We start from the raw sequence: 26,383 nt of genomic DNA on the forward strand, positions 1-26,383 counted from the left end.
ATGTTCCATTACAAAAAAAAATCATGCTGAAAATTCTCCTTGTAGAATCTCAGGATTGGAACCTGGCATGTTAGTGCCAAAATTCGAGAATGGGGCACTACGGAGGCTGTCAGCACCGGATTCGATGATCAGAAATTTTGTGAGCCTGTTTTTCGAGTTTGGGGCGTGACAGAAGTTGGTATCAGAGCATAACTTGGGAATACCTGAGATCACATCACATATCTGCTATGAACTTAGAATGAATAGGTTCAGGGTCCAAATAACTTAGTGATTTAAACCCTTAACGTTTATGCCTTCAAGAATTCTTAAGGCTGATAGGCCCTTATTCCTTCCTGTAGGACATATGCCTAGAAGAGCGACCCGAGCAAATCTCACTCCACCACCTGTGACTCCCGCTCTACCACCTGCGACTCCTACTCCAGCACTAGATATTCCTACTTTCCAACCTGAGGATGCCACTCCTTTACCTGAGACCGGTGCGGATCTGACCGTACCTATGAGTGCTACTCAGCTGCAGCAGATGCTACAGGTGATGGCTGTTATTCTTCAGGGATAGAGCAGGTGTCCCACTGTTACACCAACCGAGGCTGAGCAGAAGCGTGCGAGTGCCCTTCTCAAGGACTTCCGTCAGCATGATCCCCCACGTTTCCGGGGAGAGCCAGACCCTACTGTAGCAGAGATATGGTGCTCCGAGGTGGAGAAGATACTCGACACCATGAGATGTACCACCCAACAATGATTCCCATTAACCATATTTCTTCTTCAGGGTGAGGCTCAGCATTGGTGGGCATCCATCGCCCGAGCGGTAGCGGCCGATTTCGTATAGAGCTGGGAGGACTTTGTAGACCGATTTGACCAGAAGTTCTTTCCCGAGCATGTGCGACGGCAGCGCGCATTAGAGTTTGAGACTCTGGTCCAGGGGGACATGATTGTGTCCCAGTACAAGACTTGTTTCGTTGCACTATCGAGATTTTTGATGTTTCTTGTTGATGATGAGGGGCGAATGGCCCGCCATTTTGAGAACAGCTTGCGTCCTACCCTTAGGAGCTGTGTGATCGGACACATGCTTCTGACTTTTGAGTAGATTGTGGAGAGGGCCCATATATACGAGTCAGATTAGACCGGTTTGCAGAGAGCCCGTGACCAGAGGGGAGATCAGAAGAGGAAGGCACCCTCTGGTAGTTCCCACCAGCAGCATTGTTCACAGTAGCGACGCACGACCCGCCCAGCATTTTGAGCACCTGAAGTACCCCCAGCACCACCTTCAGGACCGTTCACAGGTACTTGCTTTGGGTGTGGTAGGACAGGACATCGCGTGCACTAGTGTCCCCATCCACAACGACAGTAGCCGAGGACACCGCATTAGCCTCCACAACAGCCACCACAGCAGCAACAGCGACCACAACACCAGCCTCTAAGGCCTCCCCCACAGCAGCAGAGGCAGCAGATTAAGCCGCCACAGCGGCAGCAGCATAAGCAGAGACCTCAGAGGGGACCTGCACCTCCCCAGCAGGCTTAGGGTAGATTTTATGCCGCCCAGCAGGACCCTCAGTCATCAGGAGGGGTTGTCGAGGGTACTCTCCCTGTTTTTGCATGCATTGCACGTGTATTGTTTGACTCTGGTGCATCGCATTCCTTTGTGGCCACCGATTCCTGTTGATCGACCGGTTTGTCGATGAAATCTGCCCGTGAGGGTTTGTCAGTATCGACGCCCTTAGGAAAGACTGCAGTATTAGACCGATTTTACCCATCTTGCCCCGTTCTGATTGGGATATCTTCTTGCCTGCCGACCTATTCGTATGGCCGATGTCAGAGTTTGATGTCATCCTGGGTATGGATTGGCTCGCCGAGTACCATGCTATATTGGACTACTCTGCGACGATAGTCACTTTCTATATACCCGGCGTGCCAGAGTTCCAGTTTATTGTTGAGTCCAGAGGAGAGCAGCTTTCTTGCCTGTTATCGTGTGCCGTTGAGGAGTCAGCTGCTTTGAGTATCGACCAACTGCCAGTATTTGTAGTTTTTCCAGTGTATTCCAGGAGATTCCGAGGTTACCACCTCGTCGGCACACCGAGTTCTAGATTGATCTTATGTCTGGTACCACGCCTATTTTGAAGGCCCCATATCGTATGGCACCAATGGAGTTACGGGAACTGTAGAAGCAGTTGGACGAGTTGTGTAAGTTAAGCTTTATCCATCTGAGCAGTTCACTGTGGGGAGCGCCGGTACTCTTCGTGAAGAAGAAGGATGGCTCATTGAGGCTTTGCATAGATTACCGCTAGCTCAATAAGGTTACGATTAAGAACAAATACCCGCACCCGAGGATCGATGATTTGGTTGATCAGCTATAGGAGGCATAGTTCTTTTTGAAGATAGACTTGCGATCCAGTTATCATCAAGTTTGGGTTCGAGATGAGGATATCCCGAAGATAGCTTTCAGGACGCGCTACGGTCATTTTAAGTTCCAGGTAATGTCTTTTGGGCTGACCAATGCGCCCGTAGTATTCATGCAATTGATGAATGAGGTCTTTCGTCCGTATCTCGACCAGTTTGTTGTGGTGTTCATCGAAGACATTCTGATATATTCGAGGACCTGTGAGGAGTCATGAGCGGCATCTAGAGATTACATTACAGACCCTCCGTGCACACTAGCTTTATGTAAAGCTGGAGAAATGTGAGTTCTGGTAGGAGGAGGTGAAATTCCTCGGTCATGTGGTGACGAGGCAGGGTGTTGCCATGGACCCCTCGAAGATTGATGCTGTGCGTCAGTGGGGCCAGCCCACGAACGCATCCGAGATCCACAGTTTTCTTAGTTTGGCGGGCTACTACCGACGTTTTATTGAGGGATTCTCTCGCATTACAGCCCCGTTGACCAAGTTGACCCAGAAGGGTGCCGAGTTCGTGTGGAGCGATGCTTGTGAGCAGGCATTTATGGAGCTGAAGGACCACCTCACGTTCGCTCCTGTCCTCACTCTTCCCTTTGGGAGTGATGGATTTGTTGTATTTACCGATGCCTCGCGAGTTGGTTTGGGTGTTATCCTGATGTAGCATGGGAAGCCGGTGGCTTATGCATCTCATTAGCTTAAGGTCCATGAGCTGAACTACCCTACACATGATTTGGAGCTGGCAGTAGTGGTCTTCGCACTAAAGGTGTGGAAGCACTATCTTTATGGGGTGAGGTTCGAGCTCTTCTCCGACCACAAGAGCTTAAAGTATCTGTTCTCTCAATCCGAGCAGAACATGAGGCAAAGGCGTTGGAAAGAGCTCCTGAAGGACTATGATTTTGATCTCCAGTACCACCCGGGCAAGGCGAACGTGGTGGCGGATGCCCTCAGCTGTCAACCACGAGGCCTGGTGGCACACATGATGATTCAGGAGTAGAGGATGCTCGAGGATATAACAGAGTATGACTTCAAGTTTAGTCTACAGTCATCCATCGTTCAGCTATCGAGCCTGTCGATTCAACCCTCCCTTGTCGTAAGGGTGATCGAGGCTCAGCAGACAGACAAGTCGTTACAGGATTACCGAGCAAAGGCAGCATCTGAGAGTCAGATAGATTGACAGATTGGTTCTGATGGTGGACTTTGCTTCAGAGGCCGATTAGGTGTCCCGGATATTCCTAAGTTGCATCGAAATCTTATGACCAAAGCACACCGATCGTGGTTCTCTATCCACCCTAGCTCGACTAAGATGTATCGCGATATGCGAAGACAGTATTTTTGGGCGGGGTTGAAGTGTTAAATCGCTAGTTTTATGGCTGAGTGTGACATGTGCCAGCGTGTCAAGGCCGATCATCAGAGACCCCCTGGTCTATTGCAGCCATTGAGCATCCTAGAGTGGAGGTGGGAGCACGTGTCAACAGATTTTATCATGGGTGGACCCAGCACGGTCATGATGTCATATGGGTTGTCGTTGATCGTCTGACGAAGTCGGCACAATTTCTTACGATCTGTGTGACTTAGCCTTTGGACCGGTTTGCGAGGTTATTCATTGAGGAGATTGTGAGACTGCACGGCGTTCTAGTCCCGATCATTTCTGACCGAGACCCGAGGTTCACGTCTCAATTCTGGAGGAGCTTTCAGAGAGCGATGGGCACTGATTTACAGCTCAGCACCGCCTATCACCCGCAAATCGATGGCTAAACCGAGAGGGTCAATCAAATCCTTGAGGACATCTTCGGGCCTACATGATCAATTTCTAGGGTAGCTGGGATGAGCATCTGCGATTGTCTGAGTTCGCGTACAACAACAGCTATCAGGCGACCATTGGCATGGCTCCTTTTGAGGCATTATATATCAGACCGTGCAGATCTTTAAGTTGTTGGACCGAGGTTGAAGAGCGGCGTCTCTTAGGTCCTGAGCTTATGTAGCAGACGTCAGAGGCTATCGACATCATCAGGTAGAAGATGTGCATAGCTCAAAGCCGGAAGAAGAGTTTTGCTGATCGTCGGCGTCGTCCCTTGGAGTTTGCCGTTGGGGACCATGTGTATCTCAAGGTCTCACCCATGAAGTGTGTGGTGCGTTTTAGAGTGAAGGGCAAGCTTGCCCTGAGATTTATAGGACTTTTCGAGATCACCGGGCGCGTTGGCGCCGTGGCCTATCGGCTTGCCTTACCATCTTAGTTGTCTGGCGTCCACAACATTTTCCACGTCTCTATGTTGAGGAAGTGTGGATCAGACATCGTGCCTGTTATTGATTGGCAGCCGTTGGAGGTTCGTGAGGACGCTTCTTACATTGAGCAACTAGTTCATATCCTCGATCGGAAGGAACATGTCCTGCGTACCAAGGTCATTCCCTTGGTAAAGGTGTAGTCGGGCCATCATAGTGTGGATGAGGCGTCTTGGGAGTGCGAGGCAGAGATTCGAGAGTGTTATTCCCATCTTTTCGATGTTTGACTGTATGATGTTTTGATTATATATGATGTTATGTTTCCTTTTCTGTTATGAGTTAAGTTGTGATAGTAGTGCAAATTTCGAGGATGAAATTTTTATTAGGTGGGGAGAGTTATAAGACTCGTATCCCAGTCCGTACCATTTCGTAGGCTTTCGTGGTCTTTTCGGTCTAATTTTGGCAATCCTCGACACATATCCGACGTTTGTGCACGATCCTAAGCCGAGTCCCACATACCAACGTCAGCTCGATTCAAAACTTGTACCTTAGCGACCGGGGCGACCGTGACTTGCGCACCGAACTGATACCCAGGTCAGAAGATGTGGGCCCGCATTCAATTCGAAGAAAACACTGCTTGTTGTGAATTTCAAAGGAATCTCTACAATGTGTCCCATCAATCAATCATCTCATGTCAAGTACAAAGCACTCATGCTTTCTTTCTCCACAAGTTAAGCAACCACTAAGTCAACTCTCTCTCACCCTCTCTCTTACACACCCATACATGTCAAGTACACCATCACTTCATCCAACACTCACATCTATCACCTCTCTTTCAACCATCCCATTTCTCTCTCTTTCTCTTCACAAATTCCAAGCAACACTAAAAGTAAAAAAACCACACCTCCAAGCCTTTCCCCAAGAGAGAAAAAGTTGTGTATGACCCACTTTCTCACTGCAAAACCTTCATCCTAACCATTCATTTCTCATCTTCCACCATCAAAGTGAGACACAAGGAGATTGGCTTTCCAATGAACCAAGAAGATCGAAAGTGGGCGTTTATTAGGCTAGATCTTTCCATGATGATAGGCCAAGTGAGGCCTACCGATTGATGGTATGGATCTCACTTGGGACCTTAGATGTGGCCGATGGCCCACCTTGATTTTATTATCATTCCATGATGGGGCCATTCTCCATAGACCCAAAATGATGTTTACTTTCTAGTCTAAAAAAAGGGGGTCATCTAGACCTTAGATCTTGGTGAAGAAGGGATCTCCACCGTTGATCTTTGATTTGGTGGGCCCACATGCAATGGGACCCACTTGATGTATGATTGGATGCTTGAAACGGAGGGCCCGTTGTGCCGGGGTCCCTCCATCATGCTTGTCCCTCTCTCTTTCTCTCTCTTTCCCTCTCTTGTTCATATTTTTTTTTGTCTTGTGTGTGTGATGATGTGGCCATGTGGCCCACCCGGATGGACCCCACCATGAAGCATGTATTTTATCCAAGCCATTTGTGGGTGGGGCCCACTTTATATGAGTGTTTTACCAAAGCCATCCATCCATTTGGTGGCCCACCAACCCACCTCATATGTATGAGCTACGCCCAAACCGTCCAGTGTCCAGGGACGCTGGATGTGAAAAGAAAACATAAATATTAGCTTGTTTCAAAGCTTATTGGGGGAGGGAGCACTCATACAGGCCCCACCCTGATGTATGGTTCTAATCCAAGCCGTCCATTTCTTTCCCTAGCTCATTTTAGGCGTTAAGCCGAAAAATGAAGCCAATCAGATTATCTGGCGGGCCATGGCTTAGAAAACTGTGACTTTTACCGTTGAAAAATCACCTAATGTTTCTGTACACAAAAATATAGTGAATATTGGGCTTGATGGGTCTGTCTTGAGCCCTGGAATCCAACAGCTAGGACGGATTCCCTTGATGCAGGCCCCACCTATGAAAAACCTAAGGAAATCACTTTTTTTTAAAAAAAATAAATTTATAAGCAGCAGCAGCGCCTGATGATGTTGCTGTTAGTGCAGAGGACGCACAGGCGTCCTGCACCATGGGCGGACGGACAGCAGTCCCACGGCCCAGCCGTGGGCCCCACCATGATGTGTTTTTTTTATATATCCACGCTGTCCATCTTGAAGGCCCTTAGGGCAGTGGGCCACCCTCCAAATATCAACCCCATCCGAAGCTTAGGTGGCCCACATCATAGGAAACAATGGTGATTGTATGGCTGCCATTGAAACCTATGTTGTTGGGTTCACAGAAGTTTTGGATTAGTATGAAATTTGTTTTTCCTCAGCGTCTAGGTCTGCGTGACCTTATGGACAGATTGGATGGCAGATAAACATTACGGTGGCCCCACGTGGGACCCACAATGATATATGTGTTTTATTCCCACCGTCCAGGCGGACGGTGGAGCCCACAGTAATGTATGTGTTTTATTCACACCGTCCACTGCCGTGGACGGTGGAGCCCACCTAGATGTATGTGTTCAATCCATGCCGTCCAGCCATTTTAGCTGGCTGCTGGACGGCAGGGGGACCCCACCATGAGGTATATGTTTCATCCATGCCGTCCATCTATATGGGACCCACCCCATGTGTGGGGGTTGCACCTCATATGTGTGAATGTGTATATATATATATTATATTGTATATATTATATATATTATATATTATATATTATATTATATAATATATATATGATGGTGGGCCTTTATGGGACCCACCCTTGATGCATATGTTGCATCCAAACCGTCCAACCACTTGGCGAGCTTATCTTAACGGCTTGAGACTAAAAATAAGACAAATCTATAGTTCAAGTGGACCCCACCTTGGTATGTGGATGAGGCCCATCTTGAATTATTTGTGGTCGTCCATTGAGGCCCACCTTGGTATATATAAGGCCCAAGTGATTAGGCCCACCTTGTTATGAATGTCAAGCCCATGTGATTAGGCCCACTTTGATGTATTGTAAGGCCCATGGGTTATGGCCCATTGCAATGTACATAAGGCCCATTGGTGCGGCCCATTGATGTGGCCAACTTGATGAATATAAGGCCCATGTGATATGGCCCATTTGATGTATTTATGGCCCAATGGGGTGTACCTAAGGTCCATTGCAATGTGTGATTCCACCTTGGTTTATGTAATGATATTTATGGCGAGCCGTGCCTAGGGAACAATGATGGTTTGACGCCCACATTGTGAGTACAATGTTGGTTAAATGTCCGCATTGTAACTCTCCTTAAGGCCCATTGATTGGCCGAAACTTGTTGTGTGTAGGCCATCTAGGCCCATCTGCATTGTAAGGATAGCTCACAACTTTATAACATACTTAGTATAATTCCATGATTCATGCCCATACGCATCATATGTATGCTTGATATGAGGAATGTTTGACCATAGCATAAGCCATTGGGTTGAAACATTTACTGGACTCCTTATGAGACGGAGTGCCCCACATGATCGCATGGTACGCGTAGGATTGCTACATGATTATATGGTGTGACCCATGCATCTCGCATATGTGTGACTTGATCACTGCACCCTCTAGCGACATCAGGGTCGTAGCCTCCATGGACACATCGTGGATGGTCATATCGGATACCGAAAATACTTGGTTCTAGCACTGTGGGCACTTAGGATGTCCTTAGGTGAAAATTTCAGAACCTTTTTGGTACCAGGAGATGCTCCAACATCTAGACCGATTGGATACACGAGTGCCCGAGTGCCGAATATCAGTAGGCCATGTCTCCCACTGTGTCGTGGTCGGTTGGAAGGGGGTGTGGCCTTATCCGCCCAAGTGAGGGGGATATAAGCTAGGCTGAGTTTGACTAGCTCGAAAATGAGTCCGCTATCAATGAGCCTGGTAGGTATTGGCAGACTACTGGTTAGGTGGATAGTGTGGTCTCTTCCACTTGCTTGACTGTGCAGCTAGGGAGGAGGCAGTCAGTGTGAGGTGTATTTGACACCGGTAATATCCAGAGAGGAACTGTACTGATATGTGTACTTGATGAGTACTGGCTTGCTTGGATTGCATCTCGCATATGACATTCGGCTACTAGGCCTCGCATTACATCTGTATGGCCGATAACATTCATGTCCCGCATCGCATGGCCTTGCTATGGCCAATAGCATTCATGCCTTGCATCACATAGCTTTGGTACGGCTGGTTGTATTCATGGACTTACCGTATATTTCCATATTACTCTTATATTATACACTTGGCGCTTGCCTTGCCCATACACTTACACCACCCTCTAAGATTTTATAAGTTTATGCACGACCGTTGCGTGCAGGTTCTATTGGATTGCAGCAACACCAAGGCAAGAGCGCACATCAGTTTATTTTGGAGTTTTTGATCACCTTGTATTTCCCTTTCCGCATTTGTACTTAAAGTTTTTTTGATATAGTAGATATGTGGTGATGTTATTTTGTAACTTGGTTATCCTTGTGGTTATGCTCCATTACAAAAAAAAAAAAAATCATACTGAAAATCTTCCTTATAGAATCCCAGGATTATAATTTGGCATGTGAGTGCTGGAATCCGAGAATGAGGCACTACGGAGGCTGTCGGCACCGGATTCGTTGATCAGAAATTTTGTGAGCCCATTTTCCGAGTTTGGGGCATGGTAACGGCCATTCAGGAACTTCGTGATACAGACCAAAGAACTGGTTGGTTCTTTACAAACCTATAAGTTAAACTTTAAAGCTCTGAAAGGTAAATCTATCGCCCTTAAATCTTCTAAAAGTATTTCTCATGAAAATAATAATTCTAATAATTCTGATTTAGACACTTCTGAAGATGATATGGCCCTTTTAGCTAAAAAAGTTTTATAGGACTTTCAAAAGTAAAAAGAGGGCTGAATTTCAAAAACCTGTTGAAAAGAAAAATCAAGATATAAAAACTAGAAATCTTTAAAAGACAGCCAATGCTACAACTGCCATGAATATGAGTATCTAGCAAACAAATGTCCTAAAAAGGACAAACCTAAAAAGAAAGGTATGTTGGCTATATGGGATGAATCTTCCTGCTCTGAAGCCTCTTCTGAGTCAAAAGATTCTGAAACTGAGTCGGATAATGATGTTAAAGCCCTAGTGACTCTAGCCAAGTTCACTTTCTCAAATAATGATACAATCAGTGAAGAAAATCTGGAAAGATATCATGAGAATGAAGAGGATCTTTAGGATGCTTATGATGCCTTATACAGGGAAAGTTATAAAATAGCTGTTAAATTAAAACTACATAAAGAAAAGTTTTTAAAATTGAAAGAGAATTTTGATAATCTAGTTTTGGAAAAATCACACCTTTCAGATTGCTTTGAAAAAACTATGTGTGACTTATATTTCAAAACATCCCAAGTTGAAAACTTAAAATCTGAAAATGAAAATCTAAAACTAGAAGTCTCTTCACTTTTGAGTTTGAAGGACACATGGAGGTATGCCCAGGGTGACCCTAAATTAGAAAAACTTTTATCTGGATCTAGAAAATGTGGTGATCGATCTGGATTGGGCTATGATAAAAATACTCCTCCCAAATATAAGAATACTCCTCTTAAATTTGTTAAAGGAGAGTCTTTTAACTCAAAAAGGAAAAGTCTAAATCAAAATATTTCTGAAACGACTAAAACTTTTCAGTCTTTAAATCCTAAAAAGAACCATATCAACTATAAAAATCAGAACCGTAATCATTTAGTCTAGAAAATTGTAGACTTGCTTAAGGAGCTCTTAAAATCTAACACAGTAGGTAAGACGTATAACAATTATAAACAGAAAAAGGCCAACTATGTTCCTAAACCCAAAACTGTAATGAAATGGGTCCCTAAGGTTGCTTGTTTGGTTGCCCACACCACATTCAAAGCCACGAGCCATTCAAAGTGGTACCTGGATAGTGTTTGCTCCAAACATATAACAAGTGACAAAAGTCTGTTCACTAGTCTTAAAGACATGACTGATGGTTCAGTCACATTCGGTGATGGTAGCAACTGCAAAATTGTTGGCCAAGGTACGGTTCAACTCCTTAATCTCTCTCTATTTGAGAATGTTTTATATATTGAAGGTTTAAAACATAATTTACTATGCATTTCTCAAATTTGTGATAATAATCATAGCATAAAATTTTCAAACCAAAAGTGTGAAATCTTAAAAAAGAATGGTTCTGTAATATTTACTGGTCACAAAACTTCTAAGAACTGCTATATAGTTAGTGACTCTAGCTCATCTAAGTTATCGTGTTACATGGTCCATACCGATGAGACCGAACTATGGCATAAGCGCCTAGGACATGTACATTACCGCAACTTGTATAGATTGAGCAAAAGTGATTTGGTAAGAGGTCTACCCAAAATAAAGAAAGTGGATCAGATATGTGGTGAGTGCCAAATTGGTAAACGATCCAGGAGTGTTCACAAAAAGATAAACTCCAATGCCACATCTAAACCACTCGAACTACTCCACATGGATCTCATTAGACCAACTAGAACGGAGAGTTGAGGTGGTAAGAAGTATATTCTGGTCATTGTAGATGACTTTACTAGGTATACTTGGGTAGTTTCTTAAGAGAGAAATTTGAAACTCTCGAAAAAGTAAAACGAGTACTTAAACGTATCCAAAATGAAAAAGAGTTACAAGTCACTAAGATCCATAGTGATCATGGGTCTGAATTTAAAAATAGCAATTTTGTAATGCTCCGAATTTCAAGGGTCGAGCAAAGGCTCAACTCCCGAGATCCGTCGCTTCACTTATGCAACATAGATAATGATGGTTAAATGTTGTCTGTGTTAGTGCATTAAACATGAATGGGATTACACTAAATCAGCATATCATAATCTAGAGATGATTAAATTAGGCAAGCGGAAGACTGTGATAGATATATAAAGTGTATAAGTGGTTGTAAACCCCCAAAGTATGATCATGTCACTAGGCTGAATATATACATGTTTGCTCCAAAATACACAAAATGACAAAGTGTAATGTCTAACTAATTCCTATCCCTGTAATCCCGTCAATCAGTACATGGTCTACATAGACCCGCCTGATAGCTGCATATAAGAGAACTCCTCATCGTTGTGGAATTCAGGCTCCACTTCGTAAGCCTCGTCATCATCTGCAGCTAAAACAGAGTTTGGTTGGTGTTTTAAAGCATCGTCCTAGCGTGGGAGTGAGTGATCAACTCAATGGTACTATAAGGCAAAGGTTAACATGTTATTAATTCAATCAAGCAGTAATGATAAAGCAGTACAACACTCATATCCTAAGTACTCTTGTTAATGTAAGAATGATATGCTATAATGATGCATGCCCTGGCCTGCACTCCCTCAGCGACACCATCTCACGGTCGCACATGCTACTCCCACTATGCTCTTCCACGCCAAAGGCACATGCAATGCGGTGTATGGTCGTGTCAGCTAAGTTCTTATTTAGGTTTATTCATACAGCAGATTCGGGAAGCTAAGGTACCTCCCTTTATATGATTTACCCAAACGATGATCCATCTAGGGTCGTCAATCCTAGTTAATCACATACGATAAGCAAGTTATAAGGGAACATCACTCCTGATTTAAAAGTAGTGGATAGGCAAGTTCAGGTCACTACGAGAGGCTCGTTACCTCAGTGTAGGCCTAGTTTATACTCGAGGTCACTATGGAAAGGCACGTCACCTTAGCGTAGGCCGACAGCTTGAATACAATGTCCCATACACCACCATATTTAGCTCACGAGTTTAGGTTGCTCACTGGTCACTACGGGGAGGCTCGTCACCCCAGCGTAGGCCGACAGCTCGACCATGGTATCCCATATACCACCATGTCCAGCTCGTGAGACTTAGCGGATCGTGGTACAAAGGTTGAAACGGACTTTTCATTGGTAAGTGGTACCTTAGATTCAAGCAGTAGCGTCCATACATGGTAAACACACATTAGGCCAATTGGGTTACTTGACAAGTTTGATTGGTACGAGCGCATGGTAAATTAATCGACATGAAGCGCATACGCACTCCTCATGGCCTAACCACTGTCGATAATCACCGTATGACTTGGATTCATTGAACGTGTCCATTGTGGCGAAACTAACTTGGCCACTCGATCAGAAACCGTTACCGATTGCCTAGACTACGTATTAGTCCTAATCATTCTCAAATACAATAAGCATTCATATGCGATAGTCAAAATAGTATTTAACAACCAATTCAACATAAATCTCATTTGAGCATTTTAACACACATAGTGAGCATGTTATCATTCATATGTATTTCATCCATAAGTCACGAAGTAGCAAGGTAGGTTACATGAAGGAAACTATAATTATAGATAAGGTGATTGAGAATCCTATCTCAACACCCTTATTAAATGAAATACATCAAACAATTTCTCATTCAGGCATTTTATCAAACACTTAGACTACTCATTACTATATACATGAAGTAAATCAGTTATAACATATATTAGGGCAAACCCTTTCTCAAAGGAGTTGTCATACACGCAACAATCATGTAGTCTCAATTAATAATCATGGTAAGCATGAATCGTAATTTCATATTCATTCAAACGTTTCAACAAACACATGGAATGCATTTAGTGTACAACCTAGTTCACATATATCGGATATATCGAAAACGTCGTAACTAAGATCATATGGCAGCAATCAAATCAGACATAAATCATTACTGACATTGAAAGCCTTGAAAACCATAACCTAAACATTTATAGTCTGCACCTTTCATCGGTATGCTTGTTACGAAACACCACGTCTCTGTCTATGGCACAACAGCTACCTAAACACTAAAATAGGTTAGCTATTTCAATGGTTTCTCTATTTGGATTCCTAAAATAGATTAGGGTTAGGATTTCTTACCTAAAAATGGAGTTGGATTCGACGGTGTAGTGACATGGAAGAGGTGATTCGATACGTGGAGTAGTGGGAGCGAATCCCAGCAACAATCCACAGATCTCTCACACTTCTCCTCACTCTTTTCTCCTCTTTTCTCTCTTCTCTCTCCTAGGGTTAGAGATTTCGTATGGAATGAGAGAAGGGTGAGTTAAGGCCCTTATATAGGCCCATAAGTGAGGTAAATGGCTCCAAGGCCATGGTATACTTAGGTTAATGCCAAAAGGCGTTTGTTTCGAGCCAACAGAGCTCATCTAGAGGTCCATTGCTTGCACATGGTTTGAAGAAAATTTCCTGACAATGGATCTATGCCAGGTTAGGGTTTCGGTCTGATCGGATTAGTGGATCAATCATGGAGGACCTGTTTCAGTTCAACGATCATCGTCACTCGATCAGGGCCACAAGTATACTAATGGGTGTAGGAAAATTTCCCTGATCAAAGGGTGTAGTTGGGTCAGAATCTGACGGTCTGAAACTTTAAAATTTTTCTATAAGCAAATGACCCAATTCACTTAAGTTTGAGTTTATTTTCTAAAGATATTCCTGTTTCTCACACACTTCGCTTCACGCTCAAGTTGTGCGTTTCTGGATACTATTTGGACTTGGTTCCCGCAATGGTTGTCAAGCCTAGTAAGGCGGTCATAATCGTATAGTTTTGTAGTAATCAGACTTTTGACGCGCGGTCCAGATCCGATATGGAGTTTCAATGTGCTCCTGAGAGCAATTGGGTTTTGAGATCACTCTTAGATTTTTAGGTAATGTTGAGTTAGCAATTCTAATGGTTTTGGGTCTTACAGTTCATATAAAAAGTGGTTCGAGCTAATTCTCTAAATTATTTAGTTTAGTACTTAATTATTTTTCATATAATTTCTAAAGGATTCGGTCCTTAGTAATTTCTGCCTGAGGTGGTACTTGGGTCTTTGTACGGATTTTTCTAAGATGTTACAAATTTTGAGAAATTTTGTAGTGACCAAGGAATATCACATGAATATTCTGCGCCCAAAACACCACAACAAAATGGGATAGTGGAAAGGAAAAATAGGATGCTTCAAGAAATGGCTAATGTAATGTTAAATAGTATGAAGCTTCCTAAAAATCTCTGGACTAAAGCCGTAAATACTGCTTATTATATAACTAACCATGTTTACGTTAGAAAATCAAATAATAAAATAGCTTATGAGATGTGGTTTGATAAAAAGCCTTCTGTCAAATACTTTCGAGTTTTCGGCAGTAAATGTTATATCTTACGTGATCATGAACATCTAGGTAAATTTGACGCCAAAAGTGATGAAGGGATATTTTTAGGGTATGCTCTGAATAGTCGAGCATATCGGGTACTTAACAAGAAGGCCGGTGTAATACAAGAATCTATTAATGTGGTCATTGATGATCATTTGAATACTCCTGTCTCAAGTTCAGAAGATGATGAAGTTCTTCAAATTGATAAATCAGACTCTTCATCTAATCAAAATAACATTGAACTACGATCAAATAAAGATCATCCTACTGATCAAATCCTTGGAAATCCCCTCTGTGGTGAACGCACTCGTAAACAATTAGAAGATATGTGTAACTATGTGTGTTTTACATCTCAGATGGAACCGTTAACGTAAAAGAAGCCCTTACTGATGAAAACTGGATTATAGTTATGCAAGCTCAATTAGTTTGTAAGAAATGATGTTTGGTATTTAGTTCCAAGACCAACTGATAAACATATTATTGGAATAAAATGGCTCACCTCTCTTTTTGGGTGACCTCGAAGAGGTCATCGCAACTACTCCTTCTTCAGAGTCTGGGTCATAATAGAGGCATGCACCCTCATCGCAATTGCATTCTTCTGCCTCTGACCATCGAGGGAGGTTCAGTCTCCTTAGAGATGGCTCAAACTTCTTTTCCTTTAGGCCAGATGTCCTTCAAGTTTGAGCATACAACTCGCTTTCCCTTTCTCTGTGGAGGGGCATTGCCGTGGTTGTCTCCTTTACGGCGGCGCTAATGTCGATGCTTCTTGCCTTTTTATAGTTCTTCGAGGTTTCGGCTCTCTTGATCAGGTCGTTGTATTTTAGGGAAGCGACTCCCGAAGTAGGGGAGCCACTCCTAGACCAGCAGAATTACATGAACGAGCGATAAGACCGATTGCAAGCCCTACACTAGTAGAGAGGTCTGCTCTAGCCTCTCACCATAGGTCCAACAACTCTAAATATAGCTCTCGTTAGAGGTATGCCCTCAGTGCTCGATAAAATGATCTGATAGTTCTAGTGGGCCTTGCTATGGTTACTGCTACATCTACAACATCATATGTCATGCTCCTCTTCTCTGAGCCATGGGGTGTTGCAATGGGAGTTAGGAGATTGGCGAAGAATGGGAGAGAGGGTTGGGAGTTTAGGTTTGTCAAGTTGGGGTTATCAGGAATGGGAAAGAGAGGTGCATGAGGGGTTGTAGGGGGGTTAGGTTTGATGGGATTTGAAAAAAGGGAATGTCGGGTGGTGAGAAGAGTGGTTTAATGGGGCGGGAATGAGAGATGGGGTTTGTCGGGGGTGGGATGATGACGGGATTGAGAAAGAGGGGTGACTGGATGATGGGGATGTCGGGTAGTGGATGAACTACTTTAATTTTGAGTCAAGGGAAAGAAACCGTGTAGCTGAAATAACTCACTTAGAACACCTTTTAAAGGGTTACGTGGTACGATTGGATTAAATAAGCCCTTATGGAATGAATACTCAGCCGCTTGTGAACCTTTGGGTACTGTCTTATTTAATGTTTGTTCAATTACTCTTTTACCTGCAATGAAGGAGAGCAGGGCCAAGCCATTGTGCCCTCCAAGCCCCAGTCTCCCCTGTCATGAAGATTCTTTCATGGAATGTGAGGGGTCTAGATGACCCTCAGCCTCATCTGAATCTGAAAGAATTGATTAGGGCCCATAACCCTTAATTTATGGTTATCTAGGAAAGCCTTACATCACAATAAGCAAACGCCAAAATTTTGAAGAAGTTCGAATCCACCTAAAAGTGTTTTTGTTCAATTACTCTTTTACCCGCAAATGCAATGTAGGCATTGGGTTCAGCAATAATGATATCTCCCAACATACCAAAACTGGCTGTCACTCCACCGGTTGTAGGAGATGTAAGGATTGATACATAAAATAAGAATAAGTCTGATGAACTTGGTAACATAATTAGAAACAAGGCTAGGCTGGTTGTACAAGGGTACACTCAAATTGAAGGTATTGATTATGATGAAACCTTTACCCCAGTAGCTCGTCTTGAATTAATCAGACTGTTTATATCTATTGCGTGTTTTAAAAAATTCAAAATATATCAAATGGATGTTAAGAGTGTATTTTTAAATGGTGATTTGCATGAAGAAGTATACGTTGAACAACCAAAGGGTTTTGAAGACCCTAAGCATGCTAATCATGTTTATCGCTTAAAAAGGGCACTCTATGGATTGAAACAGACTCTCAGGGCATGGTACGAGAAATTAACTAAATTCTTATTAAGTCATGAGTTTCTAATGGAGAGTGTAAATAAAACATTATTTGTTAAAAAAATAGAAAGATCATAATTTAATTATGTAAATCTATGTTGATGACATCATCATAGATCAACTTATGCTAACATGTTAGTTGAGTTTGCAGATCTTATGAAATCCAAATTTGAAATGAGCATGGTTGGAGAACTAAATTATTTCCTAGGGTAGCAAGTTAAACAACTTCCTGATGGATTCTTCATCTCTCAATCCAAATATGCTCTGAACTTAGTTAAAAGGTTCGGATTTGAGAGTGGGAAGAATTTTGATACTCCAATGAGTACAACCCTGAAACTCTCTAAGGATTCAACAGGTAAGAGTGTGGATCCTAAGTTGTATCGCAGTATGATAGGAAGTTTACTTTATTTAACTGCAGTCAACCTGATATTGCTTTTAGCATTGGCATTTGTGTCAGATATCAATCGGACCCTAAAGAGTCCCACTTGATTGTTGTTAAGCAAATTTTGCGATATGTCGCTAGTTCAGCTAATCTTGGTTCTTGGTATCCACATAATACTAGTGTGCAATTAGCTGGTTACACGGATGCTGATTGGGCTGGTAACATTGATGATCGTAAATCAACCAGTAGTGGTTTTGTCTATGTCAGGAACTGTCTAGTTTCCTGGTTAAGTAAGAAACAAAGTTCCGTATCATTCTCTACTACTGAGGCTGAATATAGCTACAGGTAATGCATGCACTCAGCTAGTAAGGATGAAGAGAATGATAAGCGATTACGGAATTGTGCAAGAATCTATGTTGTTATATTGTGATAACACAAGCGCAATTAATATTTCCAAAAACCCTATTCAGCATTCACGAACCAAGCACATTGACATTAGGTATCATTATATTCCTGAATTGGTGGAAGAAAAGATAATTTCATTAGAATATATTCAGACCAAGAATCAACTAGCTGACATATTCACAAAACCGCTCAACAAAAATCGATTTTCAAAATTGAAATTTGATCTTGGTATGTGCAATATGAATTGATGATTTATGTTCATTTGTATCACAATGTATGTATATATTATTTTATATTTTTTTATTTAAATATTTGTAAAATTGCACATTTTTTGTGTTACACAACCAGTCGAGTACACACTCGACCAGTCATGGCACGACCGGTCGAGTATGTACACGACCAGTCGTGAAACACGTTAATTGAGTTTTTATTTGGGGAAAAGTGATTTTTCCTCATTTCCTTCTTCTTCTCTATCATGCCCAACCGTGACTGGTCGAACCCATCTCTGATTAGTCTCCGGTTAGTGCTTCATTTTTTTATTTCCTTGTGTATTTAAGTTCATTGATCATCCTTAATCTTGATTTTGCTTCTTGTTTCAAGATTTATGGTGGTTTGATTCTTCCTTAAAATCTGATTTGTTTGGAATCCTTTCATTCCTTTTTACAAACCTTTGTTTCTTTGTTATCTTGTAGCAATGGAAGGAAGAAATAGGAAGAGAACCACTCGCGGTCCCTCTTCTCCCGTTTCGCACACATTACCGTGTGTCACCTTCGGCCTCCCGAAGAAGATCCTGAGAGTATGTGGGATTTCCATCTTAGAAATGTTATTATTAAGCGTGTTGTCCTTATTGATCATATTAAGTGCTTCAACATTGTCCCTCTCCTTCTTGCTGTAGGTTGGGAAAACATACTATCTTAGGGCGGTCCTACATATTGATCCATTGCGCAGGGCATGTACGCTTATATTACTGAGTTCTCTCAAGACGATTTGACATTTACTGTGTCAACTAAAGAAGGTCCAATTAAGGTAGATCGTCATTTGATTTCAGCAATCATGAATATACCTGTTGTTGATGAAAGTGTACTCATATCCACTTTACAAGCTAGACCTTCTGAAAATGCTAAACAATTGATTACGAGAGTTCTCTATAACATGAATGTAGAATAGAACGGCGGTACTGCGATCAGTTTCAAATATATGTTGCCTAGATACAGGGTCTTGCATCGTATTTTTACTCTAAATGTTTATCCTCGCTCAGGTAAAAAGACTGAGCTTACCTCTTTTATGGCCCGCATTATGCATTCTATTGTAACTGGCATCCATATCTTTCTTCCTTCTCTTATCTGTCATCATATTATTCAGTTTCGTCTTCACCCTGGTCATAACGATATTCCTTTCGCTTATCTCATGACTGCCTTAGCTAATCATGCTTTGATAGCTATGCCTATTAGAGAAGGTTCTATTAATCTCCGTCCATTTAATAGCTCTAATATCAACAAGATGAACTTGGACTTGGCACCTAGCCAAGTTGATGGGAATGCTAGAGGAGATGAAGAAGTCAATACTTTACCTCAAGAAGACGTTAATATGGATGATTTATTTGATGAACTTGAATCAGATTCTAAGGCTGACCCTGATTATCAGCCTTCTAATTTTGCTGGGTGGTTGTATACTCTTGAGGAATAGGCGGCTTAGATTCGAGTAACCCAGGATTCTTAATTTGCTTATATGCGCAAATATATGAGGCGTATTAATAACAGTTTACATCAAATTGATCTATCTATTCCTACTCCCCCTTCAGGATCTAACTAGTTTCATTTTGTTTTGAATGGTATTTGTAATAACTTAATTCTAACTCTTTTCCCTTTGACTGCTTGTATTATGTTGTTTAAACTCTTATCTATGGTATCAATTCAGATACTTTGTTCTATTTGATTTGGATGAGTAGTTATTAATTCTACTTGCTCTCTTATTATCTTCCTTTATCATTATTCACTTCCTTTGTCATGTTGTGACAAGAAGGGGGAGAACATTATTGAATGATAATGATATGAGGATATGATATGATTGAATGTTGCTATAATATTTTTTTTACAGAGAGTAGTAGATTAAGGGGGAGAGTTTATTATTGTGCATGATATCATAATATGTTTGTGCAATGTGTTGTTTGAATATCTATTGCATATTGTAATTTTGGTTTGTCACAAATTTGATAAAGGGGGAGATTAAAAGTGCTATGTAAATAAACCCTAAGTATTGTCAAATTTTAGTGTGCCAAACCAATTCAAGTTTATATCTTGATGTGTATTAAGCTTATGCATCTGTTCACGTTGAATCTTCAACATTCGCTCTATTCGTGCTGAATTTATCTTACTGATATCTACGACGAACTTAACGAGATCTTCAAACTGGAAGAAAGTGAAGACTTAGTTTTCAAGAACATTGCGGTTCAAGATCTGGAACCAGAAAAGTTCAAGAACTCAAGACATAGTTGAAGACTATGCTTGGTATGTCAAGTTCAAGCTTCAAAGAGCGCAAGAATTAAAATTAATGAAGTGATCAATAGTTTGATGGTCCATATGTTCTATCTCACAAGTAAGGTATGATTGACCTAGATTGACCTTAGATCGTGATTAGATCATTTCATACTTTCAGTCGGTCATTTTGGTCATTTTATAAGTGTAAAATTCTGTTCTTTCGACTAGCCCTAACACTGGCTCGACCAGTCCTAGAATTTTCTCGACCAGACTAGGATTTGTTATGAATTTTTAGAATTTTATGGTCTACAACCAGTCTTGAAAATTGCTCAACCAGTTGTGTGAATAGTGCTCGACCAGTTGTGTGAATAGTGCTCGACCAGTCGTGCAGTGCTCGACTCATTTTCCAGCAAGTAATCTGGACTCACACGACCAGTCAAGCATGCCACTCGACCGGTTGTGGGACCCATAAGGCCAGTCGTGAAACTGAAAAATCTTATCGCGCCAGAATTTTTAAAAATCTATTTGGATAAGGCCAGTCGTGCGAACCGATTTTTCACCTATAAATAGTGCTCAAATTTTAGAGTTTTCTATTCAATTCTTATCATTCTTAAACAATCACTCTGAGATTATTTTAAGTACACTCTAGGACATTTTGTTCGACCTTTTTACCGGCGCCCAACATCCGTCATTCAACATCAACATGGACCAAATGGAGAACTCCTCTGAAGCCAAAGCGGCCCAGCTCGGTGTGCTCATAATCCGACAGGCTATTAATCTATTGTAAGAGACACGCAGAATAGGTCGATCGAGCACTTAACTGACACGTATGCACCGATACACCATCAATCAGAGTGTGGCCAGAAGGAATCGATATCATCTCGTCGAAATGAGGCATCCCCTCATCCAAAAGGTCACAAGCATTGTCTAGGTAAAGCCTGATACTCCCGTCACGTCGAAAAATGAGGGAGCTCCAGTATTAATATTAGCGCCAGTAGCTTTATCGCCATTAAACATGAAGATATCCCCCGAAGAGTCGCATAGCTCGGTGAACAGCTGGTTACAATCGACATCCAATCTCTCCTCTAAAGCCTTGGATGACTCCCCAACCTCAAAAGTCGAAGACACACTAGCCAAAGACGATTGCTCAAAGAAACGAAAGTCTAAAGGCTATGCATGGTCTGCTCCATCCAAGTCAACCACCTAGCCACCTAAAAAGGCTACGTTGCATGATGCTACACCCTGTCCGATCCGACCATCCAAGGTAACGTCTGGAGACATCGCAATAGGTAAGAACAGATCCATGCTAGCAAAGAAGTCAGTCGACCCGTCAAAGAGCATCCCAACGGTCCTAATCAAATATTCAGAATCTGCGTCCAAACACATCTAACCATCATCATGGCCATCCAAAAGAAGCAATTGACCATCCACACCATCAAGAAGTGAAGGGACATAATCTTCATCATCGATCATCACATCTAAGCAATCCAAGGGAGCTGATCTCTCATCCGAGCCATCAAAAGGCCGTTTAACCTATCAAAAGTAGCCTCCATGTCATCCCAACCATCCAATGAGAAGGTTAGTCCATCCACATCAACCATGAAATCATCTCCACCATCAAAAGCCCCATTAACATACGAGGGACCCATAGCTTCACCTATAGCCCTCCTTTCAACCTAATCTCTACCATTCAACCTCTCATTCATGGATGCCCCATTAAGATTTGAAGTTCTAGCCATAATGGGAGCATTAATTATTGTCCCAACAATCACCTCCAAGCTCCTATTCAACTCTTCATTAATAAATCCATTCCCACAATTAATAAAAGAATATTCTCCTTCACCTAAAGCTATAAGTGTTACTAATGAAGGTATCCCACCAAATCCAGCCACTACATCTCCCAAAGACCAATCATTACCAGTCATAGAGGGCCCACAAGAAGAAGTCAAAAGGAAGATGAAGAAGATGACAAAAGAGAGAGATCTCAAACAAAATAGAAGATTAAAAAATCAAAGGCAATCGGATAAGAGGCAGAGAGAATGTTAGGATGAATTGAAGCAGAATGAGCTAAAGTAGCTCGAGTACGAGGTGACGAGCGGTCCCCAGGTCACCGCTCCTCTGTCAGTTATGCTCCCACCTTCATAGGATTGTTCAATGTGCTCTGTGGTAGGTGAAATGATAGTGTCACATCAACAACATCACACAAGTGATAACACCTAGATATTACATATTTTTCCTCTTAATCGTATTAGCTTTCCTAACATTTAAGAGTTAAATTGATTTAATTATATATGTTTTCTTCATGCAAGGTGATTTTAGACTTAAGGAAGAATACATGCTTAAAAGGATAGATTAAAAATCAAAAGAATGATTAATGAACAATTTGAGGACATTATTGAAGATTTTAAGTGCCAAAGATTCAAGGAAGCCAATGACAAAAGATGAAGAAAAGACTGAAAAAAATCACAAAGTGCAATAACAAACTATTCGGTCCTACCTAAGGTTAGTTTAATCTGACTGAATGTGTACAGAATAGTCCGACAAGAAACAATGATTTTTAGAGTTAATTTGGTTTAACGCTTAGGTGCGACCAAATCCATGTTTGGTGCCACCAAAGGGAGGTTTGGTGCGACCTAAGGAAAATGTAGACTTCAGACATATTTTGGAGAAATTTGGCTACAACCAAATGAATTTCAGTTGGACTTAGTGCGACTCTGGTGCGACTGAAGCGTAATAAAAGTGTGTAAAATTGAACTCAGGTTCAAGTCGGTACATATTTTTCATATTTAAATGGGTATTCTAAGCTTTTCTATGTATGAATTAGGGCTTGAGAGAAAGACCTAGCAGTAGCGGAGCTTACATGGGGCCATCTTTCTTCTTCAATCCGTCAACTTTAGTTTTTCTTTTTAGTTTTTTTTTTAGGTTTCTTTTTCTAGGATGTTAGCCATGCTAAGCTAATCTCTTAGCTAAGGCTAAGGGAAGAATTATGTAGTTAAATTAAAGTATTTAGTTTATTTGATTCAATGATAATGATTTGAATGATGATAGTAAATTGAGATAGATTTGGATTTGTTATGCACTACAAGTACAATGAATGCTTTTATGTAACAATTGTTTTACTTGAATTAGAGAAGGATTCAATCTGTATAATTCATTGATTTATTCTCGCCTAAGGGTGCTCTAGACACTTTTGATTCTCTACGATTGAGATCCAAGTACTTCATAAGAGGATCATTTAATCGAAATCATATCTTATTGGTGTTGATGATTGGTTTAATAGAATTATCTTTCCATTGGATTGGATAGGATTTCAATTCTAATTGAATTATACATTGAATCAGTGAATTAGATATTGTGATCACTATCGGTGGATTCCTTAATCCTTTGTCCTTTAATTATTGTTTTTAAAACCCTTTTCTACTTTACTGGATTAAAAACCAAGACAACCCAATTCCTTTAGATTAGTTTTAGGTTGTGTTCCACATTCCTTATGGATTTTCCATCGGTCTCACTATGTTATTACTGCATCGCAGCCCTACACTTGGGCTTTTCAACCCTTGCATTTGATCAAAATTTTGGCGCCATTGTCGGGGAGTGACATTGAACACAAGTTTAGGTTTTCTAGGTTTGATTTTTATTTTAGGTTATGTTTTTCTATTTTACTAAATTTCTTTAAACTTGGGTTTTTTGCAAGAATTTTTAATTTGAAAATTTTCTAGGGTTTGTGTTATTTCAGAATTTCTAACATCATGAACATCGTTTGCTTGTCTTTGTTTGTAAGATCTTCCATTTTAGTTCTTGCCTACTAGTAACACCCTTCCTTACTCTCTTTACCTGCTTTCTTAATTATTACAAGACTTGGGACTTAGAGTTAGAAATAGGGTTTTGTGTGGTTCATGTCTAAGTGGGTAAGGGGCCATACATTGAGACTTCTGAGCGAAGGAGGTTTGGTCGATGGGTTTTCAATCTATCGACAAGTTAGAGAATACCTAAATACTCTTTAAACATCTTCTGGAAATATGGCCAAAAGTGAATAATACTTTGATTAAAATCATGTGCATACCACACCACCTATTAGGATGGTTTGTGATGAGAATGAGGTACACTAAGTTCCACTGGCTCAGACATTACGCGATTATTCACAACCAGTGAGAATAAGTACACATTCTTACATGATTGTTCTAACTAAAGCAGGAAACATGGACTTTAAATCCATTACCACCCTAAGAAGTGACAAAGAAATTAATAAGGAGATTCCTAAGCAGGATGAGAAACCTAAGAAATTTATAGATTCGAAGGATGATGGTGAATTTAATAATGCTGCACATGACAAAGAGCCAATGCATGAATATAAGCCATGGCTCCGTTTTCCCTACGTTTTGCCTCATTAAAACAGATAAGTGAAATAAGGATATTTTAGAGGTTTTCCAACAAGTCAAGATCAACATCCCCTTATTGGATGCAATTAGATAGTTCCCATCCTATGCCAAATTCTTAAAGGATTTATGTGCAGAAATGCGTAAGCTAAACATACATAAGAAAGACTTCTTGACGGAATAGGTGAGTGCAATCATCAATTAAAACACTCTCCCAAAATATAAAGATCACAAAAGTCCTACAATCTCATGTATAATAGGAAACGTTTGGGTTGATAAAACACTCTCAGACTTTGTGGCAAGTGTTAATTTAATACCATACTCAATATATGAGCAATTGGGCCTTGGTGAGTTGAAACCCACCAAAGCGACGTTACAATTAACTGACCACTCAACTAGAATACCGAGAGGAGCGGTGGAAGATGTGTTGGTCCAAGTTGATAGGTTTTACTATCCGGTAGACTTCATTGTCTTAGATTCACACCCAATTATAAATGCAAGCACTCAAATCCTTGTCATATTAGGCTGACCATTCCTGGTTACCGTTAATTCCTTCATCATTTGCTAGAATGGGATCATGAAAATATCCTTTGTGAATATGACCTTAAATTTGAATATGTTTAATTTACATAAGTCACAAGATGATGAAGATGTGATACATGAGGTTAATTTGATTGATATATTTATGAATGATGAACCTCTCCCAATTGAATTTTCCTAACCTTTATAAGTATGCTTATCATACTTTACAAATTTAGATGATCTTAGAATTAGAGACATAGTGAATGCCTTGCGGGATTATGTCTCGGTAACATTGACCAGGAAAAAAATTGTTTTGAAGTGCCTCCTTTCACCAATTCTAAATGTTTATCATTAAGGGTGGAGGAGCTAGATTTTGAACTGAAGTCTGAAACTTCAGATTTTATAAAAACTACACTAGCAAAGAACTTTACTAAAATACAATTGTTTGTCATCTTTTATTCACCATGGTCCACTAATATGGATTTTTTTTTTTTGCCATAGGTGAATTATATATTCTTCGAATACCTCAAAATAATAATAAAAAAAAGATATTTTGCTGAGGTTAATAAATTTCTATGGATGAACATGGTCTAGGACATCTAAACTTACTATAAAATAGGTTTATGGATATAGGTTTATGGATGATCTTGTTGAAAAGCCTATTGAAAAATTTACTAAGATACTTGCAAGAGGAAGAATTGGTGCCTTTGGATGATTGATAGTTTAGAATTAGGAGTTTATTGCTTTCTTACTAATAGTTTGATTTATTAGATTAGTTTAGTTGTTGAAACGCCTATTGATAGGAAGTTCGCACTAGTACTTACCTGTTTGTCACCTTTTAGGTACCTTTCATCTACTCTTTATTTTCGTTGCTCTTATGTTCCTTTTATTGCATATGTTTATACATTGAAGATAATGTAGAATTTAGGTTGGGGTAGGTTTTCTTTGGATATTTCTTCAAAATTTTGATGAATTTTTGAACTTTTGAGCTAAATTTTATTTATTTTTTATTATTATTTTAAAATTTAAGTGATTTTGAAGATAATCTAGAGATTAGAATAATAAATCATTAATGTTGAGGATTTTTGAAGCATAGATTTTAGTTATTCGATAAATTTCAAAATTGATTTTGAAGTTTTAATCTTTGATTTAGAAGTTTAAGCATTGATTAAGTCATGATAATTCATATGTCAAATTTATCTTATGCATTAAAGTTTTGGTTTAATATTATAATGTTA

Source organism: Magnolia sinica, chromosome 3 (assembly GCF_029962835.1).
Source record: "Magnolia sinica isolate HGM2019 chromosome 3, MsV1, whole genome shotgun sequence".
NCBI lineage: Eukaryota > Viridiplantae > Streptophyta > Magnoliopsida > Magnoliales > Magnoliaceae > Magnolia > Magnolia sinica.